Below are 21,811 nucleotides of genomic sequence, written 5' to 3'. Positions count from 1 at the left end.
AACGTCTGGACCTTGTAAATGTTGGTATCCCTTGCGCATATGAATCCTCCTGTACTTCCTCCCCTTCCTCTTGTCCCACCCCCTGACTCTGAATAGTGCTTAGCGTGTGCTCCAGCATGTAAATGACTGAAATTGTCATGCTGATAATGGCATTGTCAGGGCTAAACATATTCGTCGCCATGTCGAAACTGTGCAGAAGGGTGCATAGGTCCTTGATCTGAGGCCACTCCATCAGCGTGATCTGCCCCACCTCTGCATCTCGTTGGCCCAGGCTATACGTCATAACGTATTGCACCAGGGCTCGGCGGTGCTGCCACAGTCGCTGTAACATGAAAACCGTAGAACAGTGAAGCTGGATCTTAACAGCAGTAAGGGGCAAAGACTTCAGGAAGCATAAATGGATACAAGGAAGGAAGAAGTCGTTCATTTTGCCCGGGTGCCTACATACCTCAAAAACTAGAAGCAAAAAGTAGTCAAATGCACTAGTGTGCAGATAAAAAATTCATTTAATAAACAAGCAATAGTGCAATACAAAGGCATGGATATAAATATAAGTATGAAAGGTTTACAAAGACAAGGGGGTGATAAGATTCCCCACATGTGGATGCATGCAGAATCGTATCATATCAGTCACTTATAGCTCACTGGTATGGTCAGTGCTGAAGAACACATATAGCAAATAGTGTAGACAAGGAGATACTAGCTGAAAAAATCGGCATGCCGACTACACATTGGAAGTAAACAATACAGCAAAAGACCAGAGACCAGTATGGAGCTTACCAAGGTAACAGGAGAAAAAGCATGCAGGCACACACAGGGATAGTCCCGACACGTGTTTCGTGCGGTGACTGCTTCAGGGGACCGTGGACAACAGGACAAAGTGTGAGTCTAATATACCTGCCAAACTTGTACTGGATTAGCAACACCTGTCGCAGTTCAATGGGGCGGAGAGGCGCAGCGTCAGTATGGGCGGCTACTCAAGCGTCATCTGGGTGGAGGGAAATCCCTTGTTGACGTCACGGACCCAGAGGACGCCGGGAAGAGAGCCGCGCCCACCGCGCATGCGCGATCCCGTAACCAGGAAGTGCGATCGCAAAACCCATATTAAGTACTGGCAGCAGTGAGGGCAGAAAAATACAAATGGAGCTTCCTGAATAAAAGTGTCGTATATAGTAATAGCTCAAACAAGGTGGCTCAAATATGCCACAATGAGCATATATAGCTATACAAATTAGTAGAAGCAGGAGCAAACCAATTGTATTTGAACTGCTTGATATAAGCAATATACCGGACTTGAGCATATACAAACATTTAATAGATAAAAAGTGCATCCATTGGATATATATAACATCCCAGCCAGGTACAGAGATGAAAACATCTGCTTGAGTTAGATAATGGAGTAAAGCATTTGCTGCGATAATAATCCAGAATAGATTTCATCGGGGACTCCATTTACAGTAGTTCGTATAGGTGTTCAATGTTCTGGTTACTGTTGCTCCAAAAGAGGTGGCGTGGTACATATCCGGCAAGTATATTAGAGAAACGAAAAAGTGGACTGTGAAGAAGGTAAAAAACACAAAGAGTGAGATTAAAAATTTTTTGTTAAAAAGACTCAAAAAGGTCATAAACAGCACATGGAAATTGCAACCAACAAGCAAGGGGCATTAACACAGCCCACAACGGAGGAGACGTGGTGGTTTAAAGGAATGACGCAAACGTTTGTCTTTCATTCAATCCGTTGGGTACCACGGACTCAAGCAGAAAGATCCACCGGCATTCTGCCCGTGCCAACACCCTATGTATATCCCCACCCCTGAGTCCTAGGTGCACCTGGTCAATTCCCCTCACCTTGAAACCTGAGGGGTCCGACCGATGGTGCACCCTAAAGTGGCGGGGAATAGTTTTGAGGGTGTCAACATCCTCAAGTTTAACTTGTTTTGCGGCAATTATATCCCTCACATGTTCTCTAGTGCGGACTTTAAGTTCACGGCTGGTTAGCCCGACATATATCAGATTGCATTCGCACGTGGCATAATAAATTACGCCAGTGCTATTGCAAGAGATATAATGTCGAATGTCAAATGTCCTAGAACCACTAGAGGACGTGAAAGATGTTGCCCGGACAATATTGCCGTGGCGGCACGCGATACATGATCCACAGGGAAACGAACCAACTAAGGGCCGCCCGATAGAAAAGGGTAGTTTGTTAGATCTTGAATAATGACTGTGGACCAGCATATCGCGTAAGCTACGACCACGGCGAGCCGTCATAAGAGGGCGGTCAGGCAGAGTATTTCTCAACACGGGCTCAGTTTGTAAAACCGGCCAGTGTTTAGAAAGGATACCTCTGATCTGTTCCCACTGGCGGTTGAATGATGACACAAAACGGATCTTAGGTTCACTGCAGCGTGTCGTGTTGGGATTAAATCTCAAAAGGAGCTGGTCTCGTGGAGCAGACCTAGCGCGTTTGTATGCCCTCTTTATGGATCTTGCACTATAACCTCTCGCCCTAAACCTATCACGCATCTCATTGGCCCGGTCCTCAAATACCCCTGTCTCAGAGCAAATCCGTTTAAGACGGATAAATTGACCTGTAGGGATGGCATTGATGGTAAATTTTGGATGGCCAGAGGATGCGTGAAGAAGGGCGTTAACAGAGGAAGGCTTACGATAGATGTCAGTAGACAAGAGGCGCTGGTCAGTAAGGGATATATTAATCTCCAGAAAGTCCACCTTGATGGGGTCAGCATGGAAAGTGAGATAGATGTTAAAAGAGTTGGAGTTCAAGTGACGCACAAAGCCCTCAAGCTCCGAGGTGGTTCCCCCCCAGATGACAAAGATGTCATCAATAAAGCGGAGCCAGCACTGCGCATGGGAGCTAGCCGGCACGCCACCGCCGAAAACCTCTCTCTCCCAGTATCCCAGGAAGAGGTTTGCGTACGATGGCGCACAAGCCGCCCCCATCGCAGTGCCGCGCCGGTGGAGGTAGAACCGTTCCCCGAAGGTGAAGACATTGTGCGTCAGTATGAACTCCAATAGCTCCAGAATCAGCTGTTGTAGAGGGGGTGCCCAGTTGCTCATACTCAAAAAATACTCCACCGCCTGCAAACCATGTTCATGACAAATGTTGGTATAAAGTGTCTCCACGGTTTGCAGGCGGTGGAGTATTTTTTGAGTATGAGCAACTGGGCACCCCCTCTACAACAGCTGATTCTGGAGCTATTGGAGTTCATACTGACGCACAATGTCTTCACCTTCGGGGAACGGTTCTACCTCCAGCGGCGCGGCACTGCGATGGGGCGGCTTGTGCGCCATCGTACGCAAACCTCTTCCTGGGATACTGGGAGAGAGAGGTTTTCGGCGGTGGCGTGCCGGCTAGCTCCCATGCGCAGTGCTGGCTCCGCTTTATTGATGACATCTTTGTCATCTGGGGGGGAACCACCTCGGAGCTTGAGGGCTTTGTGCGTCACTTGAACTCCAACTCTTTTAACATCTATCTCACTTTCCATGCTGACCCCATCAAGGTGGACTTTCTGGAGATTAATATATCCCTTACTGACCAGCGCCTCTTGTCTACTGACATCTATCGTAAGCCTTCCTCTGTTAACGCCCTTCTTCACGCATCCTCTGGCCATCCAAAATTTACCATCAATGCCATCCCTACAGGTCAATTTATCCGTCTTAAACGGATTTGCTCTGAGACAGGGGTATTTGAGGACCGGGCCAATGAGATGCGTGATAGGTTTAGGGCGAGAGGTTATAGTGCAAGATCCATAAAGAGGGCATACAAACGCGCTAGGTCTGCTCCACGAGACCAGCTCCTTTTGAGATTTAATCCCAACACGACACGCTGCAGTGAACCTAAGATCCGTTTTGTGTCATCATTCAACCGCCAGTGGGAACAGATCAGAGGTATCCTTTCTAAACACTGGCCGGTTTTACAAACTGAGCCCGTGTTGAGAAATACTCTGCCTGACCGCCCTCTTATGACGGCTCGCCGTGGTCGTAGCTTACGCGATATGCTGGTCCACAGTCATTATTCAAGATCTAACAAACTACCCTTTTCTATCGGGCGGCCCTTAGTTGGTTCGTTTCCCTGTGGATCATGTATCGCGTGCCGCCACGGCAATATTGTCCGGGCAACATCTTTCACGTCCTCTAGTGGTTCTAGGACATTTGACATTCGACATTATATCTCTTGCAATAGCACTGGCGTAATTTATTATGCCACGTGCGAATGCAATCTGATATATGTCGGGCTAACCAGCCGTGAACTTAAAGTCCGCACTAGAGAACATGTGAGGGATATAATTGCCGCAAAACAAGTTAAACTTGAGGATGTTGACACCCTCAAAACTATTCCCCGCCACTTTAGGGTGCACCATCGGTCGGACCCCTCAGGTTTCAAGGTGAGGGGAATTGACCAGGTGCACCTAGGACTCAGGGGTGGGGATATACATAGGGTGTTGGCACGGGCAGAATGCCGGTGGATCTTTCTGCTTGAGTCCGTGGTACCCAACGGATTGAATGAAAGACAAACGTTTGCGTCATTCCTTTAAACCACCACGTCTCCTCCGTTGTGGGCTGTGTTAATGCCCCTTGCTTGTTGGTTGCAATTTCCATGTGCTGTTTATGACCTTTTTGAGTCTTTTTAACAAAAAATTTTTAATCTCACTCTTTGTGTTTTTTACCTTCTTCACAGTCCACTTTTTCGTTTCTCTAATATACTTGCCGGATATGTACCACGCCACCTCTTTTGGAGCAACAGTAACCAGAACATTGAACACCTATATGAACTACTGTAAATGGAGTCCCCGATGAAATCTATTCTGGATTATTATCGCAGCAAATGCTTTACTCCATTATCTAACTCAAGCAGATGTTTTCATCTCTGTACCTGGCTGGGATGTTATATATATCCAATGGATGCACTTTTTATCTATTAAATGTTTGTATATGCTCAAGTCCGGTATATTGCTTATATCAAGCAGTTCAAATACAATTGGTTTGCTCCTGCTTCTACTAATTTGTATAGCTATATATGCTCATTGTGGCATATTTGAGCCACCTTGTTTGAGCTATTACTATATACGACACTTTTATTCAGGAAGCTCCATTTGTATTTTTCTGCCCTCACTGCTGCCAGTACTTAATATGGGTTTTGCGATCGCACTTCCTGGTTACGGGATCGCGCATGCGCGGTGGGCGCGGCTCTCTTCCCGGCGTCCTCTGGGTCCGTGACGTCAACAAGGGATTTCCCTCCACCCAGATGACGCTTGAGTAGCCGCCCATACTGACGCTGCGCCTCTCCGCCCCATTGAACTGCGACAGGTGTTGCTAATCCAGTACAAGTTTGGCAGGTATATTAGACTCACACTTTGTCCTGTTGTCCACGGTCCCCTGAAGCAGTCACCGCACGAAACACGTGTCGGGACTATCCCTGTGTGTGCCTGCATGCTTTTTCTCCTGTTACCTTGGTAAGCTCCATACTGGTCTCTGGTCTTTTGCTGTATTGTTTACTTCCAATGTGTAGTCGGCATGCCGATTTTTTCAGCTAGTATCTCCTTGTCTACACTATTTGCTATATGTGTTCTTCAGCACTGACCATACCAGTGAGCTATAAGTGACTGATATGATACGATTCTGCATGCATCCACATGTGGGGAATCTTATCACCCCCTTGTCTTTGTAAACCTTTCATACTTATATTTATATCCATGCCTTTGTATTGCACTATTGCTTGTTTATTAACCTCATAACGACGGCCGTACGACTTAAAGCGGCGGCAAAACAGGGTACTTATTCTGTTCCGCCGCTTTAAAGCGGCGGCCCGAAAAAACCCTGTAGCGCCCCCCAGCGACCGAAAATCTCGGGGGTTTCAGCTACCGGGGGTAGCTGAGACCCCCCAGATTATGAATCGGGGTGTTTTTTTTGGACCCTGATCATGTGATCGGCGGTATACACTGTATACCGACGAACACATGAAAAAAAAAGAAATGGCCGGTAAAACTGATTTCTTTTTCATCTGACATGATCAAACATGTCAGATGAGAAAGAAATCTAACCCCCTAGTGCCCCCAAAGCCCCCGGTACCGGAGAGTCCCCCCACCCCCACCCCTACCCCCACCGGACATCCAAAATGGCGCCGAAGCGCACAGAAAACTGCCGCCGCCGCCGGCTCTGCAGTCATTTCCCTCCGATCTGAAATGATCAAACATTTCAGATCGGAGGGAAATGTCCTCCCCCTGACCCCTCCTCCGGTCCACCGGAGCCCTCTGGTCACCGGAACCCCCTCCGGTTCTCCAGAGCCACCACCCCCCCTCCCCCCTCCGGAAGATGGCGGCGCACAGCGCGCGGCCGCATTCATTCTGCTCTTTCTGCCGCATGTGACACGTCACATGCGACAGAAAGGTGTCCCCAGGTCCCGCTAGGTCACCCCCCGTCACCTCCCCCCCAAGCCCCCGGTTATACGTTACCTGTCTGCCGCTCCGTCCCGCGATCACGCCGCCTCCTTCTTCTTCAATGCTGGCGGCGCATGCGCAGACAGCGGCTGTCAGCTGGATCCCTGCAAGCAGGGATCCTGCTGACGTCGCAACTGCACAGGCTACTCCACTGTGGACCGGGGGAGGGTGAGTGCGGTAATCTGCAGTCACACTCCTCACATGGAGAGACTGCTGTTCCAGAAAATGGGGGGTACGTTCTGTGAGCGTGCCCCTCATATTCTGGAATGAGGTTACTGCAGGTCACTCTGCCCTAGGTTGGACCGGGGCAGTGTGAGTGCAGTATTCTCAGATTACTGCACCCACACTGCTCATGGAGAGCTTGCTCTTCCAGAAAATGGGGGATACGTTCCCTGAACGTGCCCCCCATATTCTAGACGATCCAGAGTCGGCGTGGGACCTCCTCCAAAATGGATTACAGCGACTGGAATTTCTTTATTTTCAATAAATTGGTAAAAGAGGAATGTTTCGGGGAGTGTTTTTTCAAATAAATTTTTTTTTTGTCTTTTTTTTTTCTATTACTGACTGGGTTAGTGATGTCGGGTATCTGTTCAGATGCCGTGACATCACTAACCCCAGGGCTTGATGCCAGGTGACATTACAGCTGGTATCAACCCCATATATTACCCCGTCTGCCACCGCACCAGGGCGCGGGATGAGCTGGGGCGAAGCGCCAGGATTGGCGCATCTAATGGATGCGCCACTTCTGGGGCGGCTGCGGCCTGCTATTTTTAGGCTGGGAAGAGTCCAATAACCATGGCTCTTCCCACCCTGAGAATACCAGACCCCAGCTGTCCGCTTCACCTTGGCTGGTGATCTAATTTGGGGGGGACCCCACGTTTTTTTTTTTTTTAAAAAAACGCCTGGGGAGCCCTCCAAATTGATCACCAGACAAGGTGAAGCTGTCAGCTGTGGTTTGCAGGCTACAGCTGTCTGCTTTACCCTAGCTGGCTATCAAAAATAGGGGGGACCCCACGTCGTTTATTTTAATTATTAATTTTTTGGGGGGCTAAATACAAGGCTGGGCACCCTTTAGTGCCACATGAAAGGCACTAAAGGGCGCCAGCTTAGAATATGCAGGGGGTGGGACGTTATATATGTTTGACATCTATCCATTCATCCATTGTAGCATTTTACGCTGTGTGCCCACAATCAGGGTTTGCAGCGTTTTGGGCGCAGAGTGTTTTCCCTGTGTCCATGACGCTGCGTTGTGCTGTAGAAGCACAGTGGAAGGATTTTTAGAAATCTCATGCCCACTGTGCTTCTTTTCTCCGCAGCATAAACCGACCTGTGGCGCAGCTTCCCGAGCCTCAGCATGTCAATTTATGTTGCGGAGATGAGTGTTCTCTGCAGGTAGCATAGAGCTCCACAGCGGCCTGAACCCAAATCGTGGGCATGGGCAGCTGCGTTCTCCCGTGGACAACACTCACATCTCTGCAGGAGGCTGACACTGTGTACTGGACGCCGTGTCGCTGGATCATGGCCACATAGCCTAAAAGTGAGACATTTGTTGCTACAGCAACATTTTTGTGAAGTACCTGTGGATTCAAAATGCTTACTATACTCCTGAATAAAATCCAGTTTCCAAAATGGGGTCACTTGTGGGGGTTTTCTGACGTATAGGTACCCAAGGGGCCCTGCTAATGTGACATGGTGCGCGCAATTTATTTCAACTTTTCCAGAATTCAAATGGTACTCCTTCCATTCCAAGCCCTCCCATTTATCCAAACAGAGGTTTTTGGCCACATGTGGGGTATCCCTGTGCTCATAAGACATTGGATAACAACCTGTGGGGTCCACGGTTTGTTGTTGTCTCTTGAAAAAGTGAGAAATTTGATGCTAAAGCAACAGTTTTGTGAAAAAAATGAAAATTTTCAATATGGCAACCTAAGCTTATCAAATTCTGTGAAGTACTCGTGGATTCAAACTGCTCACTATACACCTAGATAAAAGCCTTGAGGTGTCTTGTTTCCAGAATGAAGTCACTTGTGGGGGACCGCCACTGTTTAGGCACCTCAGGGGCTCTCCAAATGCAACCTGGCGTCCGCTATTGATTCCAGCCAATTTTGCAGTCAAATGGCACTCCTTCCCTTCCGAGCCCTGCCATGCGCCCAAACAGTTGATTTCCACCACATATAAGGTATCGCCAAACTCAGGAGAAATTGCACAATAAATGTTATGCTGAATTTTTTCCTTTTACTCTTGTAAAAAAAAAAGCTACCTGGTTGAAATAACAATTTTGTGGTAAAATTTTATTTTTTTTTTTCATGGCTCAACGTTATAAAATTCTGTGAAGCACCTGAGGGTTCAGGGTACTCACCAAACATCTAGATAAATTCCTTGAGGGGCCTAGTTTCCAAAATGGGGTCACTTGTGCGGGGTTTCTGCTGTTTAGGTACCTTAGGGGACCTCCAAATGCGACATGGTGCCCGCAATCTTTTTCAGGCAAATTTCCTTTCTAAAATTCAAATATTGCTCCTTTCGTTCCAAGCCCTCCCATTTTTCCAAACAAAGGTTTCAGACCACATGTGAGGTACCACCGCGCTCATAAAAAAGTGGTTAACAAACCTTGAGGTCAAATTTTTGGAATTACCTCTTGAAAAAGTGAGAAAATTGATGCTAAAGCAACATTTTTGAGAAAATTATTAAAATTTTCAATATGACAACGTAACGTTAACAAAATCTGTGAAGTACCTGTGGATCTAAAATGCTCCCTATACCCCTAGATAGAAGCCTTGAGGGGTCTAGTTTCCAAAATGGTGTCACTTGTGAGGGATTTCTTCTGTTTAGGTACCTTAGCGGACCTGTAAATGCAACATGGTGCCCGCAATCTATTTCAGCCAAATTTGCTTTCCAAAATTCAAATATTGCTCCTTCTGTTCCGAGCCCTCCCATTTGTCCAAACAGAGGTTTCTGACCACATGTGGGGTATCGGCGCGCTCATAAGAAAGTGGGGAACAAGTTTTGGGGTCCATTTTGTTGTGTTATTTCTTCTAAAAGTGAATAAATTTGGGTTAGAGCAACATTTTTAGGTAAAATTTAATTTTTGCTTTTTTTCATTCCACATTGCTTTTGTTCATGTGAAGCACCTGAAGGGTTAATAAACTTCTTGAATGTGGTTTTGAGTACTTTGGGGGGTGCAGTTTTTAGAATGGTGTCACTTTTGGGTTTTTTCTGTCATCTAGGCCTATTGAAGTCACTTCAAATGTGATGTGGTCCCTAAAAAACTGGTTTTGTAAATTTTGATGTAAAAATGAGAAATTGCTGATAAACTTTGAACCCCTCTAACTTCCTAACAAAAAAAAATTTTGTTTCCAAAATTGTGCTGATGTAAAGTAGACATGTGGGAAATGTTATTTATTAACTATTTTGTGTCACAGAAATCTCTGGTTTACCGGTATAAAAATTCAAAAGTTGAAAATTGCTAAATTTTCAAAATTTTTGCCAATATTCAATTTTTTTCATAAATAAACACAAAAAATATTGTCCTAAATTTGGTACTAACATGAAGTCCAATATGTGACGAAAAAACAATCTCAGAATCACCGGGATCCGTTGAAGCGTTCTAGAGTTATAACCTCATGAAATGACACTGGTCAGAATTGCAAAATTTGGTCTGGTCATTAAGGTGAAAATTAGCTCCGTCACTAAAGGGTTAAATGAATTTTTTATCTGCACACTAGTGCATTTGACTACTTTTTGCTTCTAGTTTTTGAGGTATGTAGGCACCCGGGCAAAATGAACGACTTCTTCCTTCCTTGTATCCAGTCGCTGTAACATGTGGAGAGTCGAATTCCAGCGTGTCACCACATCACATTTCAGGCGATGAACCAGCAAGCCGAATGACTTCTGGAGTGATGAAAGTCGGTCAGCTGCGGCGGTTGAACGGCGGAAGTGAGCAGAGAGTGACCGTGCCTTGTGCAGAAGCCCATCTAGGCCGGGATAGTGGGTTAAAAATTGCTGGACAACAAGGTTCAACACGTGAGCCATACAATTCACGTGTGTCACCTTGCCCAGGCGAAGGGTCGCACCCAGGTTTGCAGCATTGTCGCACACGGCCTTCCCTGGCAGCAAGTTGAGTGGAGACAACCATTTACGAAACTCGGACCGCAGAGCTGCCCACAACTCCTCCGCTGTGTGACTATTATTTCCAAGACATTTCAAGCTAAAGACCGCCTGATGCCGTTGATCTCTGCTGCCAGCATAGTAAGGAGGTGTGCAGGATTCCTTGTGTGCAGTTGCAACGCGGGTGGCCTGACCAGGCAGGCTTGGGGTGGAGGTGGAGGACCCAGATGAGGTTGAGAAGGCAGAAGCAGTGTAGGAAGTTCGACATACAGAGCATTGACGCACAAGTCGTGTGGACGGCAAGACTTGTTGAGCAGACCCTTCTCCATCTATTACCATAGTTACCCAGTGCCCAGTCAGCGACATGTAACGCCCCTGTCCATGCTTACTGGTCCAAGTATCGGTGGTGAAATGCACCCGGTCACACACAGCGTTTCTCAAGGAAGCGGTGATGTTGTGTGCGACATGCTGGTGTAGCGCAGGCACACCTTCCTTGGAGAAGTAGTGGCGACTGGGCATCTGGTACTGGGGCACTGCAACGGACATAAGGTCTCGAAAATCCGCTGTGTCCACAAGGCGGAAAGGCAGCATTTCCGTAGCCAAGAGCTTACAGAGGGATAAAGTCAACCTCTTAGCTTTGTCATGGCTCGGAGGAAATGGCCTTTTATTTGTCCACATCTGAGGGACCGGGATCTGGCTGCTGCGTGGAGACGGTGGTGAGTAGGGTGTCCCTGGAAAACTTCAGGTCTGTGAGGAAAGTGCAGGTGGAGACATGATGTTGCCTTCATCCAAAGTTGGTGATCTTGATGTCTGAGAGAGCTGTACACCAGCACTTGTTTCCCCTTCCAAACCAACTGACGACCTACCAAGCAAACTGCCTGTTGAGGTTAAAGTGGTGGAAGGTCTGCGTGGAAGAACAGGTCTGACAGCTGTGCCCACAGTCATAGAAGATGAAGAGCACGCGGATGCACTGGAAGGGGCAGGTGGTGGATGGCCTGCTTCGCTAGACCGCATTGCAGCACAGTGAGCTTCCCACTGGGACTTATGCTTGTTATTCATGTGATGATTCATGGAAGAAGTTGTCAAACTGGTGAGGTTTTGGCCTCTACTTATAGATTGCCGACAAATTTTACAGATCACATGATTTGGGAGATCCTTCGCAAGGTCAAAAAAGGACCAGGCAAGGCTTAGAGGACATGCGACCTGCAGAGCCACCCTGACTTGTGCTCAGAGGCAGAGTGGTGGCTGGGGGTGCACTTGTTGACGTGCTTCCAGTACTCTGACTCTTTACAGGAAGGCGCAAGGCTACTTCGTCGTCAGTTGCATCCTACTCAACCGCCTCTGCTGATCTCCTCGAGTGCCCGACTGAGGGTTGACAGTATGTGGGATCTAAAACTTCATCATCAAGCATTGTGTTTGCACTCCCCTTGCCCTCAGACCTAACCTCTTCCTGCCCTGACTGAATAGCTAAGTTGTCATCCCAATCTGATATCTGTGTCTCATCGTCATCAGTATGTTCCTCATTGTCTCCACCAACTGGTGTTACAATTTGGGAATGAGGGTCTACATTATGTTCAGAAACTTGGTCATCAGGGCCTGAATCTGCCTCACAAAGGTTCTGGGCATCACTGCAGACCATTTCCTGGTCTGTATTCACTGTAGCTTGGGAGCAGACCTCTGATTCCCAGCCTATAGTGTGACTAAACAGCTCTGCAGACTCAGCCATCTCTGTTACACCATACTCTGCAAGGCGGGTGGAGACTTGAGAGCTGGGAGAAAGCAAGTGTGATTGGGATGACAACTCAGAGGACTGTTTTTTTTTATTTTGAAGTTGAGGTGGAGGAGAGGCCACTTGTTGTAGCACTTGAGATCCATTCAAGCATGTGTTTTTTTGTGCATCGTCTACCTTTGTTCCAGTTGTTTTGTTCTATAAAAAAGGGAGCACATCGGATTGTCCACGGAAAGTAGTAGACATCTTACTTTTGCTGGAAGATGGCCTATCTTCAGCAGATGTTAATGTAGCTTTCCCACCTTCCCCAGGGACACAAACTTTTTTCCTTTTCCAACACGCCTGTTCCCCTTTCCACCAGCATCTGTCCTTTTGACACTCATTTTGTTAGCGACAAGATTGGACACTTAAAATGTGGTAGCAAAAATTGAGAGGTGGTGTAGATTCAGAGGTGGTCTAGCTTTATTGTCAGCTGAAGAACCAACACTGACTATCCCTGACAATGCAAGTATGGCCATAAAACTGGCAGCACTGTTTGCTATAAAAATAGTGTAGCCAAATGTGCAGGAGGGTATAATGCAGAGGTGGTGGAACTTGCTTGGCACAAATGGGACACAAATTTAGTATAGCAGACACTTTGTGGAAGCCACTTATGTTCAGCACTGTTTGCTATAAAAATAGCGTAGCTAAATGTGCAGAGGGTAGAATGCAGAGGTGGTGGAACTTGCTTGGCACTAGTGGGACACAAAATTAGTATAGCAGACACTTTGTGGAAGCCACTTATGTTCAGCACTGTTTGCTATAAAAATAGCGTAGCTAAATGTGCAGGAGGGTAGAATGCAGAGGTGGTGGAACTTGCTTGGCACTAGTGGGACACAAATTTAGTATAGCACACACTTTTTGGATGCCACTTATGTTCAGCACTGTTTGCTATAAAAATAGCGTAGCAAAATATGCAGGAGGGTAGAATGCAGAGGTGGTGGAACTTGCTTGGCACAAATGGGACACAAAATTAGTATAGCAGCAACTTTTTGGATGTCACTTATGTTCAGCACTGTTTGCTATAAAAATAGCGTAGCAAAATATGCAGGAGGGTAGAATGCAGAGGTGGTGGAACTTGCTTGGCACTAGTGGGACACAAATTGTAGGGCATGTCAATGGGGCTACACTGAATGCACCCTGACTGCTGAGCCCCGTATATAAAGGGTTAAATCCATCTCCCATGCCCGAATCTGCCCCCCCTTGTGTTTGTCCAATCCCACTGTTTTCCCCCTCCTACTGTTTTTTCTATATAATCCCCCTACTTCCTGGTTTCGGTCTTTCCTCAGCCTGAGACCCGGACGCTGCTGTGCTGCTGGATACCCGGACACACTTGCGCTGCTGGTGAGAGATGGCCGACACTTTGGCTGCTGCCATAAGGGACAGAATCAGGAGGGATGGTGACGCCTGGCTTAACACTTTCTTAGATGGGCCAGGTCCCGTCCCTCCTGAGGCTCAGGCGGCGATCCCCGGCGGCAGGCGGTCCGCTCGGCGTACCCGTCCGCCCGAGCGCCTGAGTCCTACACCGATAATGTTGCGGGGCGTGCGCACTTCTCGTGCGCGCGCCTCGCGACTAGCCCCGCAAAACCCACCTCGGTTCCCGACCGCAGTGGCTACACGCCAGTACTGTCCCTCTGGCAGTGTGGACCTGCGGTCGGTAGCTAAAAAGTCGTTGGGCATGCGCACTTCTCGTGCGCGCGCCTCGCGACTAGTACCTCACACTTCCACCCAGTTCCCGGCCGCGGCGGCTGTGAGCCGGGACTGCCCCCCTGGCCGCGTGTATCCGCAGTCGGGAGCTATGACGTCGCGGGGCGTGCGCGCGCCTCGCGACTAGTACCGTCCACTTCCACCCAGCTCCCAATGGCAGCGGCTGTGCACCGGGACTATCACCCTGGCTGCGTGGATCTGCAGTCGGGAGCTGTTAACCCCCATGTAACACCAATGCATGTGCATTCCTCCCCCCTCATCCCCTCCCAGCTCCTCACCCCCTCCCAGCTTCCGGCCGTGGCTGATGCACGCAGGCACTGTTCCCCTGTCAGTGTAGAGCCACGGCCGGTATTAGTTAACCCCTGCCTACCCGAACCACCATTTCTACATCCTCCATCACCACTTATAATGCAGGGTCGCCATGTCTGCGGCCCCTCGTCTATAGAGGGGTCTGCACACATGGTGCAGCCCCACACCCCACCCCCCGCCTCCCAGTCTCTTCAACATGATGCACCCCTGGCTGCTAGGGCGTTAATAAGCCCTTCTACCCCCCTTTCACAACCCCCACTGCTGGCCTTGCCACCATTACTGCAGGAGGCTGCAGGTGTGCACCCTGCAGTGCCTGCCCCCACCCCACAAGCCCCATCTGCCCCAGGTGCACCTGCCCCAGTATTTCAACCACCATATCTTGCTGGTCCCACGCAGGTGGGTGCTGGAACACCGGCCCTCGGTCGTAGCCACTGTGGGCGCGGTTACCGCTCCTCCTCGCTTTCCTCGCCGTCACCCCCTCGCACCCCTCGCCGACACAGACGCTCTGTTGGATCACGTGGCAGACGTAGCTGCCATTCCGCCCGTCGTTCCCGATCCTCTTGGAGGAGCCACCATTCTCGTTCATCGAGGTGGCGTTCTACTCCCACTACACCGGATTCCTCAGTCGTGCCTCATGGGCATCACCGCCGTCGTTACCAACCTTCTCAAGGGGAGATTGTTATTCCCTCAGCACGTCGGCAGCCTGTGGCATTTGTTGATCCTGTACAGGAGCCTTCTGACGCTCCTCTCCCGGATGCTGGTGAGTATCAATACTCGGGGGCCGGGGGGGATAGTGCGGGTATGGCAGCGGCTATTAAAACACTTTTAGATAATTTGCAGCCTGCGGCGGGGGGGAATATTCTAGTTGGCCCTTCATCTTCTGGTTACCCTCTTATACAATCTAACCCTCCGCCTCGCGCCGATATTTATAGGGACGCTTTCTTTTGCGGCGTTACCCCTTTGGGATCCCACTTGACTGAGGAGACTGTCCGGAAAATTTGGGCGAACGATTTATGTTGATATATGGTCTTTAGTTTCGACCGATCAGCATACAATTGATAAGCAGCGGCGTTCATCTGATCGTCCTTTTGAGGGGACGCCCAAAGTGGCGAAGTCCATTAACAACTGGCTTCAGGCATTTTTTGTTATGGGATGTGTCATGGGACAAAAGCACCCTGAGCGCTGTTCCGAGATGTTTATATATCTCGACACCATATATAATTCTTATAAAGCTCATGGGGGATCAGCCTGGTGGCGCTACGACGAGGATTTTCGTCGTCGTTTAGCCCTTCAACCCCAGTTGGGCTGGGGAGTTAAAGCCACAGACACCTGGCTGCGTTTAATGTTGGCCCAGAAGGATTATAACCCCTTTCGTTCTGTGCCTCATAGCACCTCTGCCGGCTCCGGCCCAGTGGCCGTTCGTAGACCTGGCACGTGTTGGTTATTCAATGAAGGCCACTGCCGCTTCTTTGGCCTTTGTAAATTTAAGCACGAGTGCTCCGCTTGTGGTGGACCACACGCAGCAGCCCAGTGCCCCCGACCATCTGCAAAACTGCCAGCAACGCCACTCCACATGCCAGATAATGATGCCAGTGAGCGTTCTTATGATGGCGCCATGGCTCGACCGATACCCCAATAAAGGAGCAGCTGCTCAGCGGTAATTTAGCTTCACTTTTGTTTTATTTTTCACCCTTTATCTTTCCTAGGGAACCTTCGTTTGCTCCAATCCTTAAGCGGATTCTGATTTTCACCGTGTTCCTTCAAAAGCTGTATGTTGAATTGTCAATTGGCGGGATCGTAGTTTCTTTTTCTGACACCAAGTCGATTTTTCGTATTTTACAAGTTCACCTGTTTGCCATCATTTTCTGAGTTGTTTTCAACCCCTTTCTTGGATGATTTTCTCTTGTCCGCCCAGTTTTGCCGTCTCATGTACACGTTTGCCCCACATGTGCGTAGTTATTGCCATTAAAGTTTTTGTATTCACCCCTGGTAATTCAGTCATTTAAAGCATTAGTGCTTAGATGCTTGACCCCAACATCTGTTTTCGCATCTGTTTTCGCACTCGTCATGTTCTCGGTTTTTGTAATTCTATTGCTGATACTTTGCCCATTTGGTTTTTTTTTCAGGAGTTTCGGGGGCTTTGCACTCACGCTCGGACGGTGGGGTTGCCTTGCCCAGTCAGTATGTGGGACTTGATTGTTAACATTTGTCCCCCCCCCTTCCTGGTGTGAGCTTCACGGCTCTTGACACGTGGCAGACTTGCGGCGGTACTAGGCTGGTAGTGTGGCGGTTGGGCCATTCTTATATTTTGATTTGGTCAGGGAGCGGTGCAACGGACGAAGCCTCCAGTATATTTTTATTGGGCCCTCAGGACGGGGTTGTGCATGCCCTATCTATCATGGGTGGGGGTCGGAGCGCAGTCTAGTGACTTTTGCTCCTCTGTGGCGGTCAGTGGTCGAAAATGGTGGATGTTAAGCGAAGGCTGATTGCGCCGGGAATCCGGCCTGGTATTACGCCTCGTTGACATGGTATATTTGGTTGGTTAATTATACCTGTTATTTCAAAAGCTGTGACCGACCCCAACCCAACAAAAGATGAGAGTTTGTACATATTTGGTTATCTCTCCAATAAAGTTTATGTGGTTTACTACATTTGTGTGTTTTGTTCGGGCATGGGACACTCGATACGGTGGTGGGGTCTCAGCAGTCTTAGCATAGCACACACTTTGTGGATGCCACTAAGTGTCAGCTCTGTTTGCTATAAAAATAGCTTGGCAGAAATGGCCAGGTGGGTACAGTTCCCGGGTTCTGTGGGTACCAGGACAGGAAAGGAAGCCTCACTTTCTATCACTCCTAATGATGAAATGCAGCAAGGAATTCCCTCAGCTGAGGTACACAGACGCTGTTATCTAAAGCTGTATACAGCGTTTGCACGGACCTGCCTGTCAGCTATGGCTCTGAGCGCTTTGAAATCAGCCCTGAAAAGGGCTTAAGAAAACTGCAGTCTCTAATCTGTACAGCGCTGTGTGTATAGCGTACACAGCAGGAGCGGCGGCAGGAGCAGCGTGAGCGGTGACTGTCACCCACACGCAGAAAGCAGATAATGGCGACGTGAGGGAAAATGGCCGTATTTATAAGGCAAGGACATGTGACATTCACAGCCTATGACACATGCCCTTGCTTGTCTGGGAAAAAGTCCACTTAGCTGTGTGTGTGTGTGTGTGTCTGGGATTAGCTGACATCCTGGCCCGCCCCACTGCACGCGCGCTTAGGAAAAAAAAAAAAAGGCGATCGGCATTCTCTCTGCACCACAGATCTAAACCGCGTTTCCCCCGCATACTTTACGCTGAAATTTGATAATAGTGTGAATCACAGTGACTCACACTATTACAGTGAAAAGCCAGCTAGTAACTAGCTAGGCTTTTTGCTGATCGAGCCGTTCTCGAATGTAACTCGAGCTATCGAGCTTTTAGCAAAAAGCTCGAGTTCGAATTCGATCTCGAGCACCCCCCCTCAAACATGAAATTGGCGAACCTCGAACATCGCTCATCTCTAGTCCAGAGTCGTCGTAGGACCCCCTTATTTTTTTTCTTATAACAAATAGAGGGAATGTTTTGGGGAATGTTTTTTCAAATACATTTTTTTTGTCTATTTTTTTTGTTAGTACTGACAGTTTGTGATGTCGGGTATCTGATAGACGCCATGATATCACAAACTGCTTGGCTTGATGTCAGGTGACCTTACAGCTAGTATCAACCCCATTTATTACCCCGTTTGCCACTGCACCAGGGCACGGGATAAGCTGGGGTGAAGTGCCAGGATTGGCACATCTAGTGGATGCGCCACTTCTGGGGCGCCTGCGGCCTGCTATTTTTAGGCTGTGAAGGGCCAATAACTATGGACCTTCCAACCCTGAGAATACCAGATCACAGCTGTCCACTTTACCTTGGCTGGTGATCCAATTTGGTGGGGACCCTACTTTTTTTTTTGTAATTATTATCTAATATATAAAGCTGAATGTGTGTATGTGTGTGTGTGTATGTATGTGTGTATGTCCGGGATTGGCATCTGCACTGTCGCAGCTACAGCCACAAAATTTTCCACACAGACTTCTGGACCCCGAGAGCGTCATAGGCTATGTTTTGAGGGGAAATTTTAACCCCGCGCTTTACAGTTAATCACCAAAAAAACCTGCCTCCATTAAAGCGAATGGAGTTGGAGCCACAGTGCAGCCAGAACTTCAGAAGAATGCGCAGCCACTCCCTTATATGGAATGTTGGCGTGTCACAATGCAGCCAGGGAAAGAGACAGACCCAGAGAGGGTAAGAAACAGACATTAACAGCGTAAGAGACAGACACAGAGAAAGAGACAGACTGACATGGAAAGAGACAGACAGGGAAAGAGAGGGAAAGAGAGAGACAGGTTAAGAGACAGACAGACAGGTATAAAGAGACAGACACAGGGAAACAGACAGACAGGGAAAGAGAAGGGAAGAGATATGGTAAGAGACAGACAAAGACAGGTAAAGAGACAGACAAAGAGACAGACACAGGGAAAGAGACAGATAGGAAAAGACAGGGAAAGAGACAGACAGGGAAAGTGACAGACAGACAGCGAAAGAGATTGAGACAAATGGAAAAAGAGACAGACTATCAGAGACAGACAGGGAAAGAGACAGCAATTACCGGGAGGACGCAGCGATTATCGGAAGGAAAAGCGGCAGGTGACAGAGTGCAGGACGCGAAGTGTTATGGCAATGTTTATTAACTGTATGTGTAAATTTATAATGTGTTTTTATGTGTTTGTGTTTGCCTGCTATTGGTTTCAATGGGGCTCGAGAGGTTTGTCGAATGGCTCGCCGAACCTAACTCGAACGCGGCCTCCGTTCAACGAACCGAGTTTAACTTGAACCTCTAGAGGCTCGCTCATCTCTAGTCCCGAGCCCCCACCTGGCCTGCCTGTGTTGCATCCCGGAGCCACCACATAGCCTCCCTGTGTGCATTCCAGAGCCACCACATGTCCTCCCTGTGTGCATCCCGGAGCCACCACATAGCCTCCCTGTTTGCAGCTTGGAGCCCCCACATGGCCTCCCTGTGTGCATCATGGAGCCCCCACATGGCCTCCCTGTGTGCATCATGGAGCCCCACTCTGGCCTGCCTGTGTTGCAACCCCGAGCCCCCAACTGGCCTCCCTGTGTGCAGCTTGGAGCTACCACATGTCCTCCCTGTGTGCATCATGGAGCCCCAACATGGCCTCCCTGTGTGCATCATGGAGCCCCAACATGGCCTCCCTGTGTGCATCCTGGAGCTCCCACATGGCCTCCCTGTGTCCATCCTGGAGCTCCCACATGGCCTCCCTGTGTGCATTCTGAAGCCCCCACATGGCCTCCCTGTGTGCAGTTTGGAGCCCCCACATGGCCTCCCTGTGTGCATATGTCGCGGGCGGGGAGGAGGGTGTCGGCACACTACGCTCACCCCTTCTGCTCGGGTCCAGCAGGTGCTCAGTGGTGGCTCGAGCTGTGGGCCGGATCCCGGGGTTTCTCGAGCGACACTCCTCGCCCGTGAGTGAAAGCGGGGTTGTTGGGTGTAGGGATGATTATTGTCCGTGACGCCACCCACGGTTGTGGTGATTTCACCACCGCTGCTCTATACGGGGCTCCCGGGGATGGTGATGCAGAGCAGCCGGGTGTTGTGTTGCCCCTCCGTGGGTAGGGGTTGGTGATCCCGGGGCCCGGTGATGGAGATGGAGGTGCAGGGCCTGGTGGGCGCAGGGACGCGGGGGCAGCGCTGTGCCTTGCGGCACTGTGGTACTCACTCAGCCTGAGACGTGACACAGTTTTTACGGTAAACCAAACGGCTGGATAGACGGTCCCACGGACGGCTGCACTTGCTCTCCCGGTAGGTGACGGTGATGTCCCTTTTCCTGGCACCTTGATGTACTGGTTGGTTGCGATGGGTCCCCACCGGTAACCCGCTCCCCGGCTTCAAGCTGGACCGGGGGAGCTCTACTCTTTGCCCGCAGGCGCTGGCCCTAAGAAACGGGTGCCTTGGCGGTGGCGGTGTCTCTTCTATACTGGCTGGGCTGTTGCCTTCAATCGGGACTTTGTTGTTGGGGGATCTACATCCCCTTCACTGACGCATTCGGCAAATTTGGCGACTCCTAGCCTTGCCGGGGTCCGAGAGGCCCCTGCCCTGGTGCTGACTGTCCTTCGGAACACTGCTCCAGACCGCCGAGCACACAGCCAACGGGGTCCTTCCAGGAACTTCCAAACGGTCCCCCTCCAGACAGTCACCGCCGTTGCTGACCTTGCTGACCTGGCCCTACACAAAGCTGGACCCTTCAGGCTTTCCTTCCTTCTTGTCACCTCACTTGCTTTCCTCCTTTACTTAGCTCCTCACTCCTGCTCCTCCCTGAGCTGACTTCACTCGAGCCCTGCCTGGGCTAATCTGCCTGGTTTCTCCCGCCTCCAGAGCTGTGAACTCCTCGGTGGGCGGAGCCAACCGCCTGGCCCACCCCCTGGTGTGAATCATCAGTCTCTGGAGGAAGGCTACAAGGATTTGTGGTTAGCTTAGATGTTCCTACCTGGGATGTAGGGTGTGGTGGTGTGTGACCTGTGTCCCCTGGCTTGCCCAGGGCGACACACATACTGGAGCCCCCACATGGCTTCCTGTGTGCATCCTGGAGTCACCACATGACCTCCCTGTGTGCATCCTGGAGCCACCACATGGCCTCCCTGTGTGCAGTTTGGAGCCACCACATGGCCTTCCTGTGTGCATCCTGGAGCTGTCGCGGGCGGAGGGGCCGCGCTCGGGTCCGGGGACTTCTGCTGCTCCTCGGTGGCTCGAGCGGTGGGCCGGATCCGGGGACTTGAACAGCGCTCCTCACCCGTGAGTGAAAAGGGATAATTGGTTTGGGGAGATAGTTCGTGACGCCACCCACGGGACGTGGTGATGATGGCACCACTGCTGCTGGTGACGGGGATCCCGGGAGAGATGGTAGGGAGCAGCTAGGATGTTGTCCCCTCCGTGGGTAGGGGTCGGTGATCCCGGGGCCCGGATGGTGTAACGGGGAGGATGGATGGCTGGGGTTGAAGGGACAGCGCGGCGCGGTGCCGGATGACATTGGTGTACTCACTCAGACAATCAATGACAGAGTCTCTGGTAAACCAAACGGCCAGATGGACGGGTCCCGCAGCCGGCTGCAGTGTTGTTGTGCTCTCCCCGGACGGCTGATGGTGGCTGTCTTTCCCTGCACCTGTGTGTTTACTCCGATGGTTTCCCAACGGTAGTCCACTCCCCGCCGTATAGGTACTGTAGGAGCCCTTTTGCCCGCAGGCGCTGGCCCTTGGATCTCTAGCCTGTGGCGGTGGCTGTATATCCTCACGGTGTGGACTGTTGCCTTATCTCGGGACTTGGTTGTTAGGAAACCCCTGGGGTTCCTGTCACACTCGGATTTGACTGTT

Source organism: Anomaloglossus baeobatrachus, unplaced genomic scaffold (genome assembly GCF_048569485.1).
Source record: "Anomaloglossus baeobatrachus isolate aAnoBae1 unplaced genomic scaffold, aAnoBae1.hap1 Scaffold_299, whole genome shotgun sequence".
Lineage (NCBI taxonomy): Eukaryota > Metazoa > Chordata > Amphibia > Anura > Aromobatidae > Anomaloglossus > Anomaloglossus baeobatrachus.
Note: the sequence above shows the minus strand (reverse complement) of the source record.